Source organism: Artibeus jamaicensis, unplaced genomic scaffold (genome assembly GCF_021234435.1).
Source record: "Artibeus jamaicensis isolate MK-2021 breed Jamaican fruit bat unplaced genomic scaffold, CSHL_Jam_final contig_585, whole genome shotgun sequence".
NCBI lineage: Eukaryota > Metazoa > Chordata > Mammalia > Chiroptera > Phyllostomidae > Artibeus > Artibeus jamaicensis.
The window spans coordinates 18,369,060-18,393,536 of NW_026521894.1; the positions used below are offsets into that span (position 1 = coordinate 18,369,060).

The 24,477-nt window shown below is 34.7% G+C and overlaps 1 protein-coding gene across 1 annotated transcript in view; it reads left to right on the forward strand.

Annotated features, from left to right (window-relative positions):
* Window positions 1-24,477, forward strand: part of CNTN5 (contactin 5) — a 470,769-nt gene that overhangs the window by 366,947 nt on the left and 79,345 nt on the right. The gene's annotated exons all lie outside the window — the stretch shown is intronic.

The window sequence follows — 24,477 nt, forward strand, 5'->3', positions numbered from 1 at the left end:
TTGAGCCACAAAGATTCTTGAACTACAGAGATGAAATTTGTTTGTGTGTATATGTGTTTTTCAAATGCAAAGCTAGTGGAGCCCTCAGGCGTGTTTTTTCTCCACTAACTTCTAAATTCTGCTTCCAAAAATCAGGAAAACAGCATGCCTAATTTGGTGCAATTTACATCCGTTAAATAACAGGGTTTTTTTTTCCCAAAAGTCTGAAAGTGTCAACAGAGTCTTTCTGTGCAGAAATGACAGTTAAGCGGTTTCTAACTATGAACCAGGCTGTCAGATTGTATTACCATAAAGCTACATATTATTTGGACTAAGTAAATAACAACAGCACCAATTTCTTTTAGCACATTATTTCTCAGTATGGGAAATGCAGTTCCTAGCATGCATTTTCTTTCTTTCTCTCTCTTTCTTTCTTGCTTGCTTGCTTGCTTGCTTGCTTTTTTGCTTTCTTGCTTGCTTTCTCTCTCTCTTTCTTTTTCTTTTCCTCTTTTTTATTTTCTCTTTCTTTCTTTCTTCTTGCCTTTCTGTCTTCCTTTCTTCTCTTTTTCTTTTTTCCCTCCCTTTCTTCCTCTTTTTTCTTTTAGCTTTTTATTGAGATACTGCACAAAGTACCTACAGAAAAATTTGCAAAGTATAAGTGTACAAGTGTACAAATCAAAGAAAAATTACAATGAATACACCACAAATCTACCATTTAAGACAAAAACCTAGAACATACCAGAATCCCACCTACTGCCTCTCCCTTTTTGATCTTAAACAATAACATTTTGTGTGGTATGAGTATTGCATGCTAAGATGCCTTGCACAATTTCTGCAAACAAAAATTTCACATTCCATAGCAGAAATTTGTATTTTAGATGATCTTATCTTTTATTTATTTGGAGTCTCTGACAATTATAAACTTTTTAAAGAATTTATCAATATTATAAAAATCTTGAGCAGAAAATATAAGGCACATAATCAGTTCCAACATCTCTTTGTTTTAGTTGTGTGTGTCATCTCAGGCTCATTATTTTGGGTAGTGCATCCATCATTGGTGCAAGTACACTGTTGTTTGGAAGCAAGTGTGCATTTGGGTGAGTGGCAGCATGTTCATTTTGTGTGTGCTTATTTCTGTTCAGAAGGTTGTTTGAACTTTTAGACAAATTAATAGCAAGGATGTGTATCTGTGTTACTTATTATAAAGCATCATTTTTAAGGGCTTATCCTCTCATGATATTCCATTTAGCTAAAATTTTTCCTTTATGCCCTTTGAAGTCTCATGGAACTGCAAACCCCCCACTGCAGTCAATTTTATAGAAAATTGCTTCTTTCTTATTCTGCACTCTGTTTCAGGTTATTTGTATATATTATATAGCACTTGCCTAGTAATTCAGAATGATGCTCCAAAAGTTGGAGCTTTCCAAATGAATAACACAGTTCAGAGGCTGATAACGAGAAACTAGGTATTTTTACACGGCTGTGAGGGGCAAATTTAAGTGGCAAACTAACATTCTGCTTTGTGAGTAAAATTAAACTCAACAGGGTTTAGAACATAATTCAAGTTCAGCTTTTTCGTGTTCTCCTCTTTTAGCCTTTGGCTTTATGCCTGGGAGATGATAAAATGCATACATTTTGGAATTATACTCAAGAGCAATTTCAAACAGGTTGCTATTGTCTGAATATTCATGTAACATTCAGCTCAAACTTTCATTTGAAGTGAGTTTGATCAAGTTGCCAATTTTCTATTATATATTTGCATTACTTTTCTAAAACTAGTAAAAAATAGCTTGCGTTTCTGCTTCATTGCTCTTAGACAGATTTAAAAACTGAAGTAAGCTTTCTGGTTCTTTTTATTTTTACCATTCTTTAAAGTTAAGAACTCTTGGTAATTGAAAGAACTTGGCTGCTTGACTATCGCTGTTTTTAATGCTGGCTTGTTAAATAAAACTCAAAGTAGTTTTACCCTGACATTTTTTTCCTCCCACTCCTTCATTGGTTGGTTTGTAAAGTTGAGGCATTTTAATAGTACAGGTCCCACAGGACCAAACCTGAGCATTTGACATGGAGTTTTTCTAACAACAATGGCTAAATTCCAGCAGCAGAATTCCTAAAGCACTCTTACTTAAGCATATGTGACATAAAAACAGGAATGACAAGGACACATCTGCCATCCATCTTCTTGTAGAATACTACCATTGGATTGTCTGAGCAGTCCACTTTCCTCAAGGTTGAGAGTGAGGAATATTCTTGGGTGGCACAGAATATGTTTTTGTAACCCTATAATTCTATTTCAGTGAAAATTCAGAGAGCTAAAAACTTATATCCTCCTACACTGATGAAGCTACTTTTATCATCTCCCTTTCCATTAGAGATGTCTATGAAATCCTTGTGTGCACCTTACCAAATCCTGTTATCCTTTCCCTAGCCTCCCAAGCACAATAGATTGAAGCTCAGACATGGAGCCCTAATAGGCAATCGCCATTGCCTATTCAGAACCTGAGTGTTCCTGGCTAGTAATGCTCCCTACTTCTCCCATTTACTCCTTTAATGCTCTTTCCCCTGAATGCTTGTTTCCACCATTGCTTTACTTTGCTTGTGAATGTCAGTGCTATTACTCACCACCTCTGTTCCACCCTCACACTCCAAAAATTGAATTTTCTCATAAATAATCACCTGAAGCATAAAATTGCTTGCTCTCATATATTTAATATTCAGTGAACCAGCATTATAACAGCACTGTGCATAATTTGGAGAACCATAATAGAAGTAATGAATATGTTAAAAGAAATTATTATCCTGGAATATAAAAAGAAATTAAAGCCACACCTGAACATCTGTGCACAATTTAAGTCACTTGCTCAAGTGTGATATAGCGACAATAGGGAAAGACAAGACTATGGAGAGAACTCTATTATATTCTTCAGGGTAAAGGAGATAGATCATTAAGAGATAACCTCAGGGAGGAGGATACAAAATTTGTGAAGAACTGATATTCCCAAATAATATGAGAAATGATCAAACACATTATAATAGACTACAAAAAAGGAGAGTTTGTTTGTTTTATTTTATTTTATTTTATTTTATAAAATTAATGTTAGAAATATGTGTCCCAACGTGAATATAAGGGTAGGGAACTCTTGTGGTTTAAATAATAAATGTGTTTAGCTAAGCTGAAGTTACTGGGAACCAGAGCATGAGTTCTGTCAATTCTGCCCAAAGGCAAAGAAAACAATAAATATTTTACTTCTTACAAGTTTTTTTGATTCTTATTACTCTGTTTCTTAATGCAAAGCAGTAGGTCAGGGAACTCTTGGGAGAGTCAAAGAAGTATCAATAATTTCTTGGTTCCTTCTGAATGTCCTCTTTTCCCCTAAAGTTGGACAATTTTCATCTCTTGAACTACAGTTTCTAAGATGAATCTGACTTGTATTAAACTGAACTTGAGAAAAGAGAATCCATCCCAGGATCTAACTTTGTTGAGAGACATCCAACTGCTTTTAAACATTCGTTTTTCCTCCCACCCATTACTTCGTATTCAACCTGGAGTTCAACCTGCCTTTCAATCTTACTGTTTTGAACTTTCCATCCCTTCAGTTTTATTCTTTCCAAGAAATATTTTTTCTTTGAATATTTTATCTTTAATCCCAATTCACTGAGTCACTTTTCATGACAGAACTAAAACTTAAAGTCTGCATGTTTTCTCAATTAAATACGTCAAAAGGTATTTGTTAATAACTTGCCTATTCATCTACTCACTGACCTGTTCATGGGCACCTGCTCAATACCAAGCACTGAGCTTAGCACTTGGTGGCTCTATATCCTCTAGTCCACTGGTGTGAGGGGTGCCTTTGCAAAAGGGTGAGAAACAACAAAAAGAAAGTTCCTGGGTAACTTTAAGTCTTTCAGGGAAAATAATGCAACACTAAGGAAAAAAGAGAAGCCTAGCTACAGGACCAGGTATAATACATAATTTGTGAGACCTGGAGCAAAACGAAGATGCTTAGCCCTTCCTCACAACTTGGTAAGAATCTCAAGACACAGACAGCAGAGCAGTGATCCAAGTACGGGCACTTTCTAAGGTGCGGGCCCTCTGCCAGCCCTGCACTGCTATGAAAGCATGTATTAACATATGGGAACAAATGGACTTTGGTAAAAGGAGGTGATCCATTACAGCTAAATTGTCTAAAGTCAGTTTTCTCATTTATAAAATTAGCATATTAGAGCCTTCTCACAAGTTTTGCCAGCTTTTTACACAAAATATATTTTTTATTATTCAATTCCATGAGCTTATATTTTGAAAGGTTTTCTTATATTGAGTAAATATAATTCACATCTCTATTTTAATTCTCACCAACACGTTTTATTATCATGAGGTAGCTGGTGTTATCAAACTAGATAATTTAATTCTAACCAACAGCAAAGAGACTTTCCATTTTAGCTAGGTGTGAGATGTTATGTGTTATTTTGTTTTCAAATACCTGAAAATGACCTAAAGATACCATGATGAAAAACATTTTATAATCTTTGATTAAATACTCTCCAGATTCTAAGCTGTAAGTTTCAGTAATTTTCACTAGCAAGAAAGGAAAGTTTAAAAATGTTTTGTCTTTTGTCCTCAGGTGATGCAAGTGTTATTTCTTTCTGAAACAAATATAAAGGGAAACTCAAGCTTAGTGAAATCCTTGAACATATTTCTAATATGTGTTGATCGAGAATGAAAGCAGTATTAATGTTCTCCATCTTTACATCTCTCATAGCAGTAGCCTTGTGAACCACGTAGATTCCAAATTAATATAAACATCTATATTTAGTGTCTGGCCACTTCAGAAAGTTCCCAAGCTTTAAAATGCACAGGTATTTAATACAAGTATCTTTTGGGAGATAGATTTTGCTTAGATTTTCTTTCTCACCTTTGATCTAATATGCAGTGACATTATACTAGGAGTTTGCGCAACCTTCATAAGGTGAAGTAATGTCTTGAACTTAAGAGTCTCTGGTGAAAAATCAGTAGTCACAAAAAGTAAGGCTGGTTTTGCAAGTATGCTGGTGTTTAGGGATCAATGGTCAATGACAAGTTTTTTTCAGTGTAATTTTAATCTTAGTTAATATTAATAGTAAATAAATAAGCTATGTTTTAGAGTGGGATTGAAGTTTTTAATTAATATACTTATTTTTACAATAGTAAAAAAAACTTTAAAATAGAGATACAAAATATCCTCCCTCTTGAAGAAAATCAAATCTCATTTCTGCAGTGTCTTAGTGGAATCCCTTGCATCATTATAGAAATTTTAGATAACTGGTATCATCAGTATTAGATAAGATTATTTAAATAACTTAGGCCAATCACTTTCTTTTCTAGCTTAAACTTCTTCTAGATTAACTAATTGATTGACATGTATAAAATTTACTTTAGACACTAAACAGCAGTTTCTTTCCTTTTTCTTATGCTTTTTATATAGTTGCTTGCTAACCTGTGGAACTTTTTAACAAATGAATAAAAAATAACATTTTTGGGTCAATCATATTCATTCTGGATTCTCTGCACCAACATGTAATTTGGCTCATTAAAGTGACAGTTGACTCAAGTGACCTGACTGGCTGAAATGATTGAAAATGATAGACACATGATATATCTGCTAATCAAAAACAAATGAATTGTCATTGTATACAGACAACCGATTGATAGAGATGAAATTTCCTGTGTTTTCTTTACTCAACAACTGCTAGAAGCCATGCTCTCTGATATACACTACTATTTCAGTCAACTGACTTAGATATTTTGGGTTTCTTGATGGGAGCATTTTGCCATTTTGAAACAAGACTCTGAGTTGACTTTTACATTTTGGGAAAAACTCTCATCAGCTGGGTTTTATGTCATACATATTTTAGAGTCGCAAATTGCAAGGCAATTACATTTCACTGTGTATTTTTTCCACAGACTTAATCTGTTTTTCTTATATATCCATCCTAACATAAAAATGACATTTACTACTATTTCACACTTATGTAAACCTGTAGAGATGAGTTCTTGGTGTGTGTAGTTTATGTTTTAAATGCTGATTTCATTCATTGTTTAGTGATTGCCTACCGTAGGTGAGGACAGTTCTAACGTGCTAGAGGAAGAATTGGTGAGATAGGATTGGGAATAAGTGCTTTCTAATGCCATGGAAAAGAGCTTAATTTTTAACCTAAAAATTATGGATATCCATCAAAGGCTGAAAGCAGGAAAATACATGATTATATACGCACTTTAAGAAGTTCATTCTGAAAACTAAAGAGGGTGTTTTAATGAGTGATATCCAGTGGCTTGCTAGTAGACCAAATGGGAGGCCTTAGCAGTAATCCTAACAAGAAATAAGAAGGGTTTGAAAAAGGGCAATGATAATGGAGATGTAAATGAGCATGCAACTTAAATATATAGGGAGGGTGGAGACAGAATCTATAAAACTTGGAGGCTAACTGGCTATAAAAACTTAGAAATAGGAGGCAAAGATAAATGCCAGTTGTAATGCTTAATTGTGTATTCATTGGGAATGAGACCATGCATTTTGGTTAGACCAAGGCCATTCCAGGTTAGACTTGGAATGCCGGAGTAATTACTAATGAGGCCCCTTTACACTGAAAATTTTTCTGGTTTAGATGATAAATTATATGGCCACCCTAGTGAAGAATGATTATGATTTTCATGTAATCTGGAAGCTAAAGAGAAAAATAGTTTGGGGGTAAAGGAACAGCATTTAAGATAAGGCCCTCCAATAAGAGAAAGATCCAATAAGCAAATAGATTTGTGGTAATTGCAATTGAGATGTAGATTTGAACATTATCAGACACAAATGAAATTACAGAGATAATGTGGGATGAATGAGATGGGAAAAGGCTCAGACTGGAACCTCCAGAAACACTAACATTGAAGAGGAGGAAGAACATAAAAAGAGATTAGGAAGCAGCCACCAGTGAAGGCAATGAAGTCATCAGGATAAACTTAAAAAAGAATTTCAGGAAGAAGAAAGTAGGCAATAGTGTCAAATACAAATAAAATATGAACCAACATATACCATTGGATTGAACAATTTGAAAGTAATTGATGACCTTAGTAAGGGAGAATTTAGTGGAATGATGGGTATAATAATGAATTACAGTAGGTGGAGGAAGGCAAGCAATAATGTATGATGGGTGGTGCAGCATCTTAAGGAAAGCATGGGCTTTGAAGTTAGACAAACCATTTCACATCCCCACAAGCTCCTACTAGTAATGTGAGTTTGGGCAGGTTGTTTAACTTGAACCTTGCTCACTTTTCATTCATTCCATTCAATACTTATTTACCAAACATTTATAGAACACATCTATGTGGCAGGCACTGTGCAAAGGACCAGCTAACCATGCAGTATATGTCCCTGACATGGGCACATCTTTTAAAAATATAACACAAGGGGTGCTGCTACAGACACAGGAGCAGCACATTGTGCTTTCTGATCATAAGCTCCATTGAAAATAATAAAAATACTTATTAAGTTCTTTCTGTATGCTAAGCACTGTGCTAAAGGCTTCATATGAATTATTTGACTTTGTGCATTTAGCATATCATATGAAAACAATATAAGAGGAGTACTATTGTTAGTTCCGACGTGAATATAAGGAAGCTAAGGCCTTCAGACATTTAGACTTGTCAAATGTCACCCTAGTAAGTGAAAGACTGGTGAATGGAGTCCAAACAGATGGACTTCAAAGTGAGCATTTTAAATTAATATACTGCCTCCCATCAATTGCCAGACTGTTTTATTCATCGTTGTGTCCTCTGAACCTACTTAGTTCCTGACATATTACAGTTTTTGACAATTACTAATAAATATTTGTGAAAGGGAAGAAGGAAGGAAAAGAAGAAAGGAAAGGGAATGAAAGAAGGAAAGGAGGGAGGGAGGGAGAGAAAGGAGGAGAGAGGAATCCTATAAGAAACAAGGTCAGCTGAGGAGTTAGGGAATTGTTATCAAGGAGATGATACAGGGGCTGGATGAGAGAGCAAGTAATCATTTGCTAAGCCAGCAAAGAGAACAGAAGATACTCTACATCAGCTTGCAAATACAGCACTTTTTTTATCTCCATCAGCCTATAAAGATAGGCCTCGTGTTCTCTAATCCTTCAAAGTACCTAATCTTTGACCCATAACCAGGAGACTCAACATTATTAATCACCACATTCTTACACCATGACCTAAATGATCACTAACCTTACTGACAAGTCTGGACTTCTTCTGACCCCTGTGTTATGCCAATTACATAAAATATCAAAATCTAATGACTGTTTTCTTGGGATATCTTGTGAAGCTTCTTATTTAGACACTAGGCTTTGATAGAAAGTGATTACTGTGGACAAAATGCCACCAGGAATATTAAGCATCAACAATAATAAATCTCTTCCTCCATGATCTCTTCTTATTCTCCCAATTAAACTTTCTTCCAGTTGCCACAATTATGAGACAAGCACAAAATTCCCAATTGCTTTAAAAAGTGATTAACCTTCATTGCATTTTCTTTTACTCTTCTTTCAAGTCTTTGATAATTCATTGTTTTCTGCCCACTTTTAGATGAATTATGCCAAGGATCCTGAAAGCAAAACACTGCAAAACAAAACAAAATGGTATTTTATATTCAGAAGGATGTCCTTAAATTTATTAATATTACTTAGGCAGAATATGGAAAATACACTTCGTCTGTTCATTTGTTTGTTTGAATTGTCTGAAAAGGCCACCCTACTTGCTCCCTTTTCATAAACTTTACACAGACACAGCCAAAAGCAAACACCAATCCTGTCTAAAACCTGACCATGTTTTTAACCTGAATATGTTGTTTTCTGTGACTGTTACTTAGATTGTTTTAGTGTGTCTTTTAGTAATCTGTTTTTATACGAGGCCTAGAATGCAGACTTGTAGAGCACATGCATATGACGAGGCCCTTTTTTGATAACACAAATTCACTCATCAAGAACCCAAGTTCTAAACAAAAGTTTTGCTGAATGTCAACCCAATGATTGATTGCAACTCCAAAGATGATGGAAAATTGGTGAGTTCACTTTAGTCTCTAGCCCAAAATCTTGTTTTATTTCAACCCATGTTCCAAAATACTGAATTCCCTTAATTATTTTCTTACTTTTGTGTAACACCATGCAACACGTAGCCTGGTGTCTGAATGATTCTTCATTGAACACACAAGAAACCAGGAGCATTGAACAGAGAGAGGACTAGAATTGATTGGAAGAGAAATGTACTGCCTTTCACTGCAGATTGGATTTTGTCCTCCCAAACACCTGGCAAAGGTAATGTCTCCGTTTCACTAAGTACTTCTTAATTTGGAATTACAAAGGCAATTAGCTCTCTAATGAGTTGAAGCAACCAAGGTGAAAGAGCAGGGAATATACTGAACAGATGATGTCTGTTAATGCCAAGATTTTAAAAAGTGACTTATTCTTGGTTAAAAAAAAAACCAAAACTTTCAAATGGATGATTCAAATCTCTTATTTTTTTAAACTAAAGTATATAGACCTTATTGCTTGATATGTATAGGAAAAATCTAATTTGATCAATTATATGTAAAGATTGGCAGTCATGAACATATGGGTCTCTATCCTAGGTTATTGACTGAGTGCATCAGTAGACTTCACATTTGGACACTTGCGGATCATTGCTGAGATCCCCCAAAAGTGAAGGGGATAGGAAAAATAGTTCCTAGCTTTAAAAAAACAGTTTGTTAAAAACAGGAAATATCCTGTACAAGATTTGAAGAAGGCAGGCATGGAAAAGCTGAGAGAAGGCAGGCATAAAATTGACTACTGAAAGGTTATTTATTACACTGAGAAAATGAAATTAGAATGATTGGGAAGGGTCTGTATTAGTGCTAGATATGAAAAAGCAAGATCTTTGGGTAACCAGAGCACTTTGCATGGGAACCAGTTTGTAGCCAGTGCTCAGCAAATGCTAGTTGAAGCTCAAGTCCACTTTGAAAATGACTCAGGTTGTTAAAATGTCTGTGATAGTGACGGATTTACCCAGCCCACACAGTGCAGCATTGCAACAGCAATCCAGGCCAGAGTTTGAATCTCCCTCTGATTCCAGCTGGACAACCATAGGCAAGTCATAGTGACTCATTTGGATTCTTCATTTTAAAATTGGGGATAATAATGTCTAGTGTACAGGTTGAATGGGAGAATGAAATGAGATTTCAAGTGGAAAATTTCTCCTCAGTAAATGGTAGCTATTGTTGTTGATATTCTTAAGTAGAGGGCAAATTTTTGTTTCCCTAATCTTTCAGATTAAGGAGTCCCATCCCTATTCATGTTTTTAAGGGCAAGAAAAATGGTCTAAATTTGTCCTATCTGATTATTCATTGACTGAAATATTCAACAATATTCTGACTTTTTGTTCATCTTGTACAAATACAATTTGATGACATATTCTAAAAGTTATTGGGAGAATTTTGATTGCTTCTCCTCCCTGGGGTCAAACTGACATGTCGATAGGCATCACTGTGTTCTCGGCCAGTTTACTGTCATCAGGATAAATTATGAAAACACCATCAGGGCCATCTCAGTATATTAAGTTAACTGAGCCAGTGAAGTCTTGCAACGCTTTCTTGAAGTGGATTGCTTATATTAACACATATTTATATGCACCAAACATTCTACGTGGAGGCATCGGTCCTTGAGCAAACTGCAGTAGCTATCTTAGTATGCAAGGGAATTTCCCATAGGTGAAATAACATTGAAGGGCTTCGAATCCAGTTACATAAATTCACCAAGAGGATGAATGAGTCAAAAAAGTTAAATACACAAATTATATTTCTTTCTAGAAAAGATGCATAGATGAGGCTACAATAGAGAGGTCATAGTACTAAGTGAGCTGCTTTCAAATTGGTGACAATCATTACTGTCATCATCAGCTTGACGATCACATAAAATGAGCACCAAACATGTATTATTAAATTGACTTAAATCACAGTATTCACTGTTTTAACACAAAAATATGCATTCTGTGAATGTTTGCCTGGGGCTCACCATACCTGGTAATAAGCCAGGCAAAAATTAAAGACCAGAAAGCCTTTAAAAACACCACCAAGGACTCTAAAGAATTTGGAAGTACTTATAAAATAAATATTTTTATTTTTTAAATGAAACCAACAGTATGAATGGCTTTTAAGTTTTTCTAGAATTATGTCTTAGATTCTGCAACATTCTAGGTAAAAAATACAAAATTATAAGCAAATAGAACTTTTATAAACCACACAAGTTAATTATCTATATCAAAATGTCAGCTTTCTCATTGCTCTGTATTCTTATTTGGTTAATTTAAATGTTTATTAATCACAGAAAACTACAGCATAAAACAAGTCTATCTGAATTATATGTTTTGTTCAGGAGGTTATTGGTTCATATAATTATTTCTTTTGAGCCAACTCAAGAAATACATCAGTTACTAGGAAACTTCACTTGAAATGCCTAATCACCATTTCAAAGACTTTTTATCACCTGATCTGTATGTATCAGTAAATCAAAGCTTGCATAATTTGTTTCACCTCAGTTCACAGAATGTTAAGTCAAGCTAATAAGCATCATCGTTCAAACCCCCACTGAACGAGATAGTCTGCATTACAGACACTCTCCCTGTAATCCATCCATTATAAGGAACATCTGTTACAAATTATCAACCTCCAGGACTGCTCACTTAAGTGCTTTTTCAAGAGCCCACTGTCTTCATTTCTCCAAATGAGTTAGATGGAGGCATCAGAATTTAACCGAGTTCACTGTCACCATGTGACAGCAGTCATCTATCAGTCTGTGCTAAACTCTAATGGTACATTGCATAATAGTAAATGTCTTACAGTTGTACAGCAAAACGCCTTGAAGTATAAGCCATCAGCCATCAAGAAAACACTAAGACAGCTTTTTTCTATGATATCTCTACCACTGCCTGAAAAGTTAAGCATGTAGTGAATATTCATTTTTAGATCCTTGGGGAACTATTGATTTATTTGCTCAGTTACTTAATATGAGAAATTAATGATGCCAGATATGTTTGTCAACTTCTATTCATTTATATAACTATGAAACCTGTCCCTATTCTCAAATATATGTCTTGTAGAACATGTTGTTATCAAGAAAAATTATGAAAGAAAATCTACACAAATGAAAATAAGTGCAAATTTATATTTTCAGAAATATAAATATATTTGTTCAGAAAAACAAAATATTAAAGAAAGTTTCCTACTGACAACTTAATTCATAATATTGTCAAGAGTGTACCTGTCTTAAAGAGAATGGCTTTATAAATGTGTTGCCCTAATGTGTCATTGGAAATAGTTTCAAATTCACTTCATGGTATATGTAGGAAAATAAGTCTCCGGAATATCTATAAATTATTCATAAATGAACAGTGAGACTGAACAAATGTAAAAGTCCATGTAGTCATTATTTTCTTGATCTTAATCTATGTTGCAGAATTGTAATTACTCAAACACAATAAATCCAATATTGAATTTATAGAAAGCTTTATAGAAACATGGTACCTTGCATATTTTAGCACCTCGTATGGTATTTTCCTAGAGGATTTCTTTAATTCATCTGTTTTTAGAATTTTTGTAATACTTAATAAATTAATACCAGGATAGCATCTGGGCTGCTTAAGATTTTAAATAAACAAGCTGATTATATAAAATTATTCTTTCTAATTTGTACAACAAACCCTAAAATGTCTATTTTCCATTTCAGAGAGATCACCTTTGATGGATGGACAATATCACTTTGATATTGGAATATATACGGAATGTACAACTTCAACTCATTTTGTAATACTACATTAAACTTGTGTGCCTATTTAACTACCTCGAATCTTTGGTTAATTTACCTTGCACATGAGGTTTGTGATAACTTACCAGGAAATATTTGTATTTACCTAGAAAAGAACACAAAGATTTTTTAATAAACATCTTATACACAGTGATATAGAGTCTCACAATGGTAATTAAATGCTTCAGCCAAAAATGGCACAAGTCATTTTAGTTCACAGCTCACTGGTCTGAACAAATCACACAGCACCATCTAACCAAAAGGAGTCAGAGTTCCAACGACAACTACATGTTCACAAATTACACCTACCACTGATGTGGGGAAGAGGTGGTATCGTGTTCGTTTTTGCTTACAACAGAAGTAGAAGAGTTATCATATTCTCAATAAAACTGCAAGAGACTGATAATCCAAGCATCCTCTGAAACTACCACTGTCATTGAAACTACACTGACAACATCTACCAGCCAACAACAGTATAATAAAGCAACATTGGAAAAGTGGTTAATCATCACAATTTACATTTGCCACCAAACCTTATTGCAACAAAAAATTCCCATATATTTTTAGATTTAAATGGGTGTTCCTTAAAATCTTCCTACAGTCCTTGAGGGTTTTATCACACTTTTGCTCTATGGTTTTTCAGTGGCTTCTTTCCTTTGACATGTCTCATAGTCATCCAATGGCTTCCGGTCACACACCTAATAAATTCCAATTTATTATCATTGCCTTAAAATCCCTCCATGATCTGGCACATGTTGATCTCTCCAACATTATCACCCTCTGTGTTCTCCCTTCATTTTGTTTCAACCATACCAGAATCCTTTCTGGTCCACAAATATGCCAAAACTCATCAAGATTTTGGAAATCTTTCATTGATGCTCTCTACCTAAAAAAAAAAAAAAAAAAAACTCTTGCCCATAGTATGTATGTGGCTGGTTGGCTTCTTGTTATCTATTTCTCAGCTCTTTATCTAATGTTTTCTGCCCTTCCTCCACCAATTTGCACCTCACTTTATTTTCTTTATTGCACTTATTACTATCTGAAATTATCTCATTCATTTGTTCATCAACTCTTTTCTCCTTTGTAGAAAGTCAAACTCATAAGGACAGGTAACTTCCTACCTTGTTAACTGCCTTATCCCGGAGTTAGTTTCTCAGTATTGTTAAGCAAGTTTAAATGTATGAATGAATGAATATGTAATCTTTTCCCCAAATAGAGTAATCACATTTTTATGAATCAAGCAAATGAGAAGATTAAGTAGCATATGGAGTAGCAATTAAAAAATAATAATCATAGACATTTAATGTTAAATATACTTTGATGTGATATAACAGGTAAACAAGCTAGAGAGGCGGACACAGTGAAATATGAGGAAAAACTATTTGTGAATGGTGTGGTGGGAAAGGGATTTCAGAATTTACCCAGTGCTGCAATCAGAAAATAATTCTTTGAAACTTGGGCATTTCTGTATGAGTGTGTACCTTAAATGCTGTTGAGGGCTCTCCAACTCCTGACAAGCTCATAAATGAGTGCTTTCCACAGTGGCCCAATCCTCAACAGCCCTGATCAACTCCTGTAGACTCTTGCCTCTGACTTCTTTTATGGAGTCAATACATCCCATATGTGGTCTTTCTCTTTTTTCTGCTGCCTTTTAATTTCCCAGCATTATTGTCTTTTCCAAAGAATCTTGCCTTCCCATTATGTGCCCAAAGTAGGACAGCTTCAGTTTTGTCATTTTTGCCTCAAGCAATAATTCAATTTGCTGTAGGACTCACTTGTTCATCTTCTGGCTGCCCAAGGTATCCACAGGGCTCGCCTTCAATACCGTATTTCAAATGAGTACATTTTTTTCTAGAAGCCTTACTGACAGTCTAACTTTTGCATTTGTACATAGTAATTGGGAATACAAGGGTGTGGATGATCCTAGCCTTGGTCTTTAATGACACATCTGTGCTCTCTGTGACCTTTCCTAATTCTGCCATTGCTGCCCTTCCAATTCTCAGCCTTCTCTTGATTTCTTGGCTGCAGTCTCCATTTGAATTGATGACTGAACCAAGGTAAGCAAAATCTTTAACAATTTTAATGTCTGCATTGCCTATGTTAAAGTTGTCCATTTCTTCTGTAGTGGAGAGTGCAGGTTGGTTGGACAGACTTATTTCAAGCTGCAGAGACTGAATCTGTCAAAATCCTAGCAAGAGTATGTCAGCGAATATGGAAAACAGAACAAGGGTCCATAGACTGGTGATGTTCAATATGTATCCCAAGCTTCAAGGAAGGACCTGCCAAGAAGGGCAGTAATTGTAGGACCATATCTGTGATTTCCCACTCAAGTAAATTGATGTTCTGGCTGATACAGACATGCCAGGTATTCAAGCTGGATTCAGAAAATGAAGAGACATTTGAGATCTAATTGTGAGCATTCTTTGGATAACTTAGTTTATGTTTTATAACTGCAGTAATGCCCTTGATTGCATCAGTTATAAAAAGCTATGGGTTATTCCAAAAGAATGGGCATGCTTCAGCACCTGATTGTCCTCGTGCAAAATGTACTGCAGGCAGGAAGCCACTGTCAGGAGAGCATATAGCAAAAAAAATTATTTCCTGTAGGCAACGGTGACAGTCAAGAGTAAATTTTTATCTCCCGGTTTGTTTAATCCCTATGCAGAATGTATACGAAAAACTAGGCTATACTCAGAGGAAGGAGGAGTGAAATTGGTGAAAGAAATATCAATAATTTAAGATGATGCAGATGAGACTGACAGAAAGCTGCAAAAGATTTGAAACAACTTCCAATGAAAGAAGAAAATGCCAAAACGGGATTGCATTTGAACATCAAGGCAAGAATTATGACTACAGAAGAAATACAGAACTTTAACAAGATAATGCTCTATGAGACCCTCAGCATTCTTTCATCACTCCATCCCACCTTCCACTCCACCATTCTTTGCAGCATACAAACACATGCTTATTCTCTCAAGAAGTATTGACCTACATATTAAAAAGTAAATGCAAATAGAAAAGATTATTCATATGCTGGATTCTGGCTACATGTAGCATATTTGAAAGAAATTAAATAAAAGTACTAAAGAAAAGCCCAAATATCCATTAAGATTTGGGGTTGAATAGAGGATTTAAACTCTCAGTTGATACATCAGCCAGCAAAGGGCCCAGCACTTTATAATCTTGCCCTAGTTGCAACAGTATGGCCCTAACTTGCATCCTTGAAGTTTTGCTATGTGTATTTTGACCTATAACTTGGGAGATGAAACCTTTGACAACAGCTTTAATCTACTGCAACAGGTGCCTCACCACACTTACTGAGTCTTCTCCTGAGTTCAGCATGGACTTCACTTGCAGTCACCCACGACACCTCAGTTAACCTTAACCTGAAATCCATGACTTTGTTGATACCTGTCATGCCAAATTTTAAACTCAGTCACCTCCATTGCAAACATAGGGCATAATAAATTTAATGGAACAATGTTGACTCATCCCCTATAAAATCATGTTTAACATTTTACATAAGATCTCAGGGTTGTTCAGCAATATTAATATTCAAATATTATTGATTCCCTATCATATGGCTCACAATAACAACTCCTGATCCATTCAGCTCTCTTCCAGCCTCAACTAGCATCTTCCAACCTCTGCACTTCATGTTATCGCCAGATTTTATTTTAAGTGAAATTAACAGCATTAAATTGAAAAGAAAACTTTTGCCCTGGCTGGTGTAGCTCAGTGGACTGAGTACGGGCCTGTGAACCAGACGATCATGGTTTGATTCCCAGTCAGGGCGCATGCCTGGGTTGCAGGCCAGTTCCCAGCAGGGGATGCACGAGAGGCAACCATACACTGATATTTCTCTCCCTCTCTCCTTCCCCTCTAAAAATAAATAAATATAACCTTTTTTAAAAAAGAAAACTTTTGATATCCTCCTCCAGATTTCATTTTTATTCTATTATTCACCCAACTTATCCAAATATGAAATTCTGAACTAATGTTTTATTACAACTTTTGACTCTTCCTTTAAAATATCGAATGTATTTGTACACTTCCCATTCATGAAATTTACAGGCTCTGCTCTTCCTTCATAACAAAGTTCAGACTCACTGTCCTGGTGTTCAAGGCCTTCCTTCAACCCCTTTTCCCCAACTTTTAGGAAATTCTGCTACTCTGATCAAACTTAAGCTATCTGCTTTCCCTCTCTTCAAAAACGCCTTCAATTTTCCAGTCTTCAGGAATATATACTTATCCCCCTTTCCTACACACACACACACACACACACACACACACACACACACACACACACACAAAGTCACTTGTTTCGTCTTTAAGTACCAGCCCAGAGAAACTGTTTGCTTGGAATCTTCACTGAAAAAACCTCCCAACCACAATATCTAAAGAGCTTGCTGCATCTCACAGGTGTGAAGTGAACTTCTAAGTTACTCTACTGGACAATGCCAAGGGCTGCATGAGAGCTGAGGTGTTGTGGTATCCAGCAAGGCTCATCATTCAGCCATCACGTGGGGGCTTCTCCAACCCCTTCAGGCCTCTTTTTTTTCAATAATTGTAGCAATCAGAAACATGTATAATATGTAATTATGGGTTTCTAAAATGGGTCTTTAAAATTTTTTATTTACAATATTTTGTCTGATAGTACTTTGTTGAAATTTATTGTCATAGGATATATTGATTATAATAATACATCTTTAATAAGTCCTAAGCCCCTATCCAAAATGATTACTATATTATCCTATAGGAAAATTTTTTAATCATTTAAATAATTTCATTACATGTCTTTACCTATTTAACTGTTTGCTTCTAGCCAGCCAGCTGTTCTGTCAGTTTTCCTGATTGACTAGTCATTTTTCAGTTCCAAGGGGTTTATCTGCAGTAATTCAGTGCTATTGGACATTCTCTTTTTGGGTTGTTTATGTTGATATATAACCAGTCTTAGCAGAGACAAGGAATTATTCCAATTTTAATCTTTCATAAACCAAGAAAATTTTCAGTTGTCCTTTCTATTTTAGGATGCTTTCAACTGCAAGTAATAGAAAGCCCAACTCAAATCGGTTTTAACATAAGGAATATATTTGCTCTCACGATAACAAGTAGAGTTTTTCATTGTTTTACCCTGTGTCTCAAGTTTTTTTCAAGGACTGATTTTTGTTCCATCTCTTCACTCTGTCATCCACAATGTTGGCCTTACCCTGAAGCTCCTTGTAGTCATAGGCTGTCTGCCCATACAATAGAGGCTAAATGCTTTCTTATTCATATACAACAGAAGAAAGAACTAGCGTATCTCTACAAAGGTGCAACCTTCCATTTGGTTAGGCCAGTTTAAACCACATAGTTATTCCTGAACCAGAAATTATCATAAGAACATTTCCATGATCTGATAGGCTTAGACCTTGCTTCCTGAACCAATCACTAACATGGGCTGGTGAGATTGTCAGCATGGACCTAGACTAGTCATGGCCACTCATATAATGAGGGGTGAGTTTCCTACACTACACTGGGACAGGTGGAGTGAATATTAGGGAATTAATCACAAAATTTATTTAATCTCTATCATACATTTTCTATCTCTAAATCCATTTTCAATCAATAAAAAATTATTTGCCCCACTCACAATAATTTTTAATCCTCTGAAATCTATATTTTCTGTCTATTCTGAACTATGTGAAGTAGTATCATGCTCTAATAAATAGCATGGAAGTAGAACTCAGATACATATATAATTAAGAATAAGAATTGAACCCCAGATCAACTATAGAAATGTTTAGTAGTCTTGGGTGAGTCATCTGAACTTTATGAGACTCATTCTTCTCATTTGAGGAATGGAGACATCAATACCATATTTGCTATAAATATTACAGAGAAAACACGTAACATTTAGTATGATACCTTCCACCTGCTATGCAGGCAGTAAATCATTATCATTTCGCTTTTTTTTTCATTTTACATTATTAGCTCCTCAGAAGATAAGAATTCTTTGTTGAATCTGCCAATAATAGTACACTTCTTTTTTTAAATTATTTTTACATTTATTCTTATTTATTTTGATAAAGTCAAATGTTGTGCATAGGTGATAAAATAAAATGTGATTCTTGTTTATACTGGTAAAAAAAAGAAGAAGCATTGAGAGTTCATATGATGTTGTTAATGTTACTGAGCTAATGAGAGGCATAGCCAGGCTGGTATTGCTATTTACAAAGTACTTTTTACATACAATATCCTAAGTCATTCTCACAATAATGAATAAGATAAATATTATCATTTCCTTTATAAAAATGTCAAGGAACTGAAACTAATGAGGTTCATAAACCTGCACAAAGCTCTTAACATAAAAAAGTCAAAACCGGAATAAGATTCTTCTGACTCTATCCAAATATCTTTTCTTTAGATCAGTTTTTCCTGAAATAGAAGGTGCATGAAAACTTCCCAGGCATCTTGTACAAATTACAATTCTGAGGCTCTATTCACAGAAATTGCAATTTGGTTGCTATTGAGAAGAGCCAAGGAATCTACATTTTTTTAACAAACATGCCAAAGATTTTGTTGCTAATCAAAGTCTGAAAGACACTAATAGCCTGCTTTTGTTTTTGTTGTTGTTGTTTAGAAGCCACCATGATCAGATGGGTAGCTAATTAGTAGCATTTAACAAAGAAGATCTAACATAATTAGAATCTTACTTTTTAGTATACAGTAAGTTTTTTAGAGTAGTGCTATGATTTTATAAACATATATTACTCTTTCTCATATTTTGATGGGTCAAAAGTGAAAAACGTACAAAATAACTCAACGGCTATGCTAGGCTGTTCAGTTAATAAAAAGTATTCATTCAATCATTTATTATAAATCTGTATTTATAACAAGCTAAGTGCCAAACACTGTACTAGGCATTAGCAATACAGTAGTGAGCAAATTACAAGCACAATTTCAGTTATCTTGTGCCTAAAATCTAAAAGGGAAAGCCAGCATTAATTAATAAAAGACTCATGTATATAAGTAGAAAGCTTCAACTGTGATTTTAACTATGAATGACAGATACAGGGTGCTATGAATGTGTACTGGAGTGATTTTACCCAGGCAGGGCAGTCAGAGAAAGTCTCCTCCAAAGAAATGAAACTAAAGCAGAGATTTGAAATGTGAAGTATAAAGTGGAGACAAGAATTTTATGCTAAGAAACTAGGTAACATGGAAGACAGGTATGTAGGTATGTGGGTAGATAACTAAGTAGGTAGGTAGGTAATAATAACAAATATGATGATGATGGGTAAATACCATAAGTGTGAGCTTTATCAAAATCATTGAAAACACAATTGTTTTTGAAGAAAATAATTTGAGTTATTTACCTCTCATTTCAATCCTTAACTACCCCTCATAAAGAACAATTGGTTATTCTCCTGGTATTGAGAACAGTGGGAGAGGGTCACTTAAATTAGTAAATGTAAGAAACCCAAGAAGGCCCTTAGACTTCATGAGGAGCAGGATGGTAAGAAAGCATCTGAAGGGAAGTGAAAGAAGGAAAGATGCAATACTAGTTGAAGTTACACTTCACCAGCCTGGTATGTCAACTCTATGTCTGGAGACATTTTTACCATAAAAATAAATATACTATCAATAACACCATGCTTCCTCAATAAGGTTGTAACTTAGTTCTTCATAATTCTATTCCAAAGGTGATAATATCAACAACCAATGATTAATAAGGTAATAATACGTGATGAGCTATAGAACATCTATTCACATTATTGTTACTTTTTAATGAAATGTTTTATTGGTATTTATAGATAGGTTTTTTATTTGTGTCTACACAAATAAAAATGGGCTTTGTACTGAATGGTTCATTGCATATAATTTAACTATATGATAAACTGAAAAAATATTGTTTGTGCATTCTGCCATATTAATCTGATCTTCCAGACAGTGGCTAAGTTTTCTCTACACTTGGTATCAGAAGTCATGTTTAAGACACTGCTTCCATGAATCATTGCCCCGCCTCTTCCCTTCTTTCCGCGACATATTCCTACATGCACTTAGAAATTAAGGTGTATCTGTCCCCAAGAAATATTTATCAGCTTAAAAAATAGAACCAATTTAAGATGCCATGGCATGCTTGGTACCAAATTTTTCATTTTAGTTTTAAACTGTTTGAAGAAAAAAAAACCACTTAAAGTTTTGACTCTCAACAACTTAAATATCTCACATAAAAGTTCTATGTGAGAAAAATGGCATGAAAGTTCCCCAAATCAAATAAAAATGAAAACGAACTGAACAGATACTCAGTGTAAAAAAACGTGTGACAATAGGGACACTTGTTGAATCTGTATGTGTCAGCATCAGGAAGAGGTTGTGACCCTATCGCGTGGGAAAGAGCCAGGAAAGTTGCCCTGCGAGAGGAGTCATTCTCAGCTCTATGAGGACCTTTTAATAATTACTTCTCAGAAAGGTTGTGCAGTTACACCAGAAGGACCATAATGCCTGGTACCTCAGTAGTTATCTAAAAGGAGAATGGGCAGTAATTTTACAAGAAGTCAGTATTCACTTTCCTGTTTGTTACCACCTTAAATTGTCATAATGTGCTTTGAACGTGGACTATCACTCCACTGATGTCTGGCCAAAGTTGGCCAAAGTTGACCCCTGCTTCAACTCCTTTTCCCTCCAAAGCAGGAGGACTATTTGGGTCTTTTATTTCTTTTTCTTTTTTTGAGGAGGAGTTTTTCTATTACAAGTACCGCTTTCCCATCTGAAAAATAATAGGTTAGAACTAGAGAACTCCAGTTCATTTAAAATGCCATGACTATGTAACATTACCTAACTATTTTATCATCTTAGTTTTTTCTTTCTTGTCACCAGAGTAACAATAACAGCTTTATTGTTACACTGGTGACATAAAAAAAACATACATTTTATTTGGTTTTTCAGCTTTAAAAGCCAATGGCTTCTCAAGCAAAGAACATTTTCTAACTAAACAGGAGTTCAAAGGAATGAGTCAATGGGACAGCAATCTATTAGCAAACCTGGGGACCCCTTGATGGAGAGAAGATTGAATGCAGAGAACATGGCTTCTGCTAGGGCCTTTGTGCTTCAACATTTACTCAGACATCTTCACCTTGAATAAATGATGAAACTGTGTCCATTTTTCTAACTTTTCTATTTTCAAATAAAATACTTATTTTAGTTGTCCTATATAATAGCACTGTCATAGTGGGTGGGGGTAGGGGACCTTTCCAGATTCTCGCTCATCGGACACTGCTAACTAGAGCATTAATGAGATGTCTGTTAAATGAGTGGGATCTCTGTACCATTACACACTAGCTACTGTTGCACATCGTCATCTCTCAGATATTTACCTTTTATTAATCTGTTTTCAAAGATGTCTTCTGTAAATTAATGGTAAAATCATTTGAAGAGATAATTTACTTCATGATTTTTTTAAAGTTAAAAGATGGTAAAATATGAACATCATTAACAGGCCCTGAAGACAAAGGTATTGACTGTATTATTATAAGATTAATGTAATTCACCCCTAAATATATACAAGAAGCTAACTGCAGCCAACACTCAATATATCTAAAAATATGCTTTTATTATAGATAGAATATTGATAAGCCAATACGCATGTAATAACTATACATTTCATTTTTATTTTGGTTGAAAAATTGTATTTATCTTAAAACATAATCATACCAGTTTTCATAATATTTTATAATAATATATTCATTAAAATATTTCATATTTATAATAATTTAGAAAATTTATCTGTTTATAGTAAGTTTATAATAATAATGAGACTTATTAAATCATATGAGAAGGTTTGTATTCTTCACTCGTGGAGGTACTCTGTCATTTTTATTACCACCCTTTTCTTAGCTTGACAAAAAAACTGTTAATTCAAATATATTTTGATATAACACATTAAAAACCTATCACACTGGATCTTTGTCTTATACAACAACAATTTTAAAACATCTTTTACTTGTTAATTGTTAGACAACATTTCAAACTCAAAATATAATATTTTCTGCCTTTTTTTCATTTTTCTTTCATCTCTTCATCTACAAAAATTTATTTAAGAATTCATATATGCCAAGTACCACACTGAATATTTCAACAAATTGAAATTACAGAAAGTAATTATAACTAATGTAGAAAGTGTTATAATGAGATGTAAAACCTGATCCCAAGCACTTGATCATGAATTATCAGGGCCAAATATTTGTTTTTTGTAAAAAGTCTGTCTGCGACTGGATTTCACGCAGCGGGGGCCGGCCCGTATTCTGTCCTCCTGTAGAGCCTTCTTCTGCCCACTCCCTTCTCCCAGCACTCGGCACAGTGCTTTATACATATGCTCGCCACCCAGTAAATGTTCAGTGAAATAGAATGTACTTAGACTAGGTCATACTATAATGGTATGGAGACTTTCTTCAAAATAATGACTTTTAAAAATAACTTTAGAAGTACTACATGCTTACAGGACAGAATTTGAAAATCCAAACAAGTATAAAGAATACAATTTCAATCATCCACATTCCTACCTCCAAGCAATGACTACTGCTGTGTATACCTTAACACCCCTTTTCCAGTCTCTTTTTTCACATATTTGGCAAATTACTGTTTATACACTTATATTTACATATAATGTTGCATTCCACTTTTTTCATATACATGGTAAACATTTCTTATCTCATTAAATAGTTTGCTGTATTAGGAAGTTTAATGACTACCTAATATTTTATCATAAGATTTTATGATTTGAGCATTACATGATTATTGGACAATTAGTTATTTACAATATTTGTAATTACAGAAAATTGCACAGCCACAATCAATATCCTCATAAGGAAATCTTGTTCACCATCACTGATTATTTTGCTATGGACTATATTTGGGGAAATAGCCACATATAGAGAAAAATACTTGGGAGTTTATTAATTATGTTATAAATTCTATTTTTTGTTCCAGCTTAAGTTTTTTTATTAGTGTAACTATCTACTACCTATTATTAAAAGAAATATACCTTTTAAGAGAACTAACTTAAATATTTTATAGAGATTTAGTACTCAGAAAGGCAAGTAATTTTATTTAATGAAGTTATTTTCCACGATGTTTCATATCATATAGGTGGTTGTTAACAAATGCTTTTTGCAGAGGTAAATCAATATAATTGATGAAATCGAACTGAATAAATGGAATAATACAGAAAACCTCAACAAATTAATTACACTGATAATTATCTTTTTTAATATACTAGATAAATTTCAAATCTGTTTTCACAGCATCTTGAAGATCCTTCTACAAGTTTCCTATCTATGAACAAAGTCAAATCAAACTATTTTGAAGTCTGTTCCAATAATAATTGCTTCCCCAAAACCTAGTGGTTTAAAATATTGATCTATTATTTTCCCTCATGATGTTTGCAGCTGACAGACACAGCCAGGTTCTCACTTGGGATTTCTCACGCACATGAGCTCTGTGGTGGCTAAAGCTTGAGTCATTTGCAGGCTTCATCACTCCTGGGTCTGGTGCCTGGGCAGGGAGGCCTGGAATAGCTGGGGGTCAGTTGGACCTTCCTCTCTCCAGGAGTCTCTCCAATTATGTGGCTTGGACTTCCTCACAGAATGGCAGCCTCAGTTTAATCAAACTTCTAAGTAGATG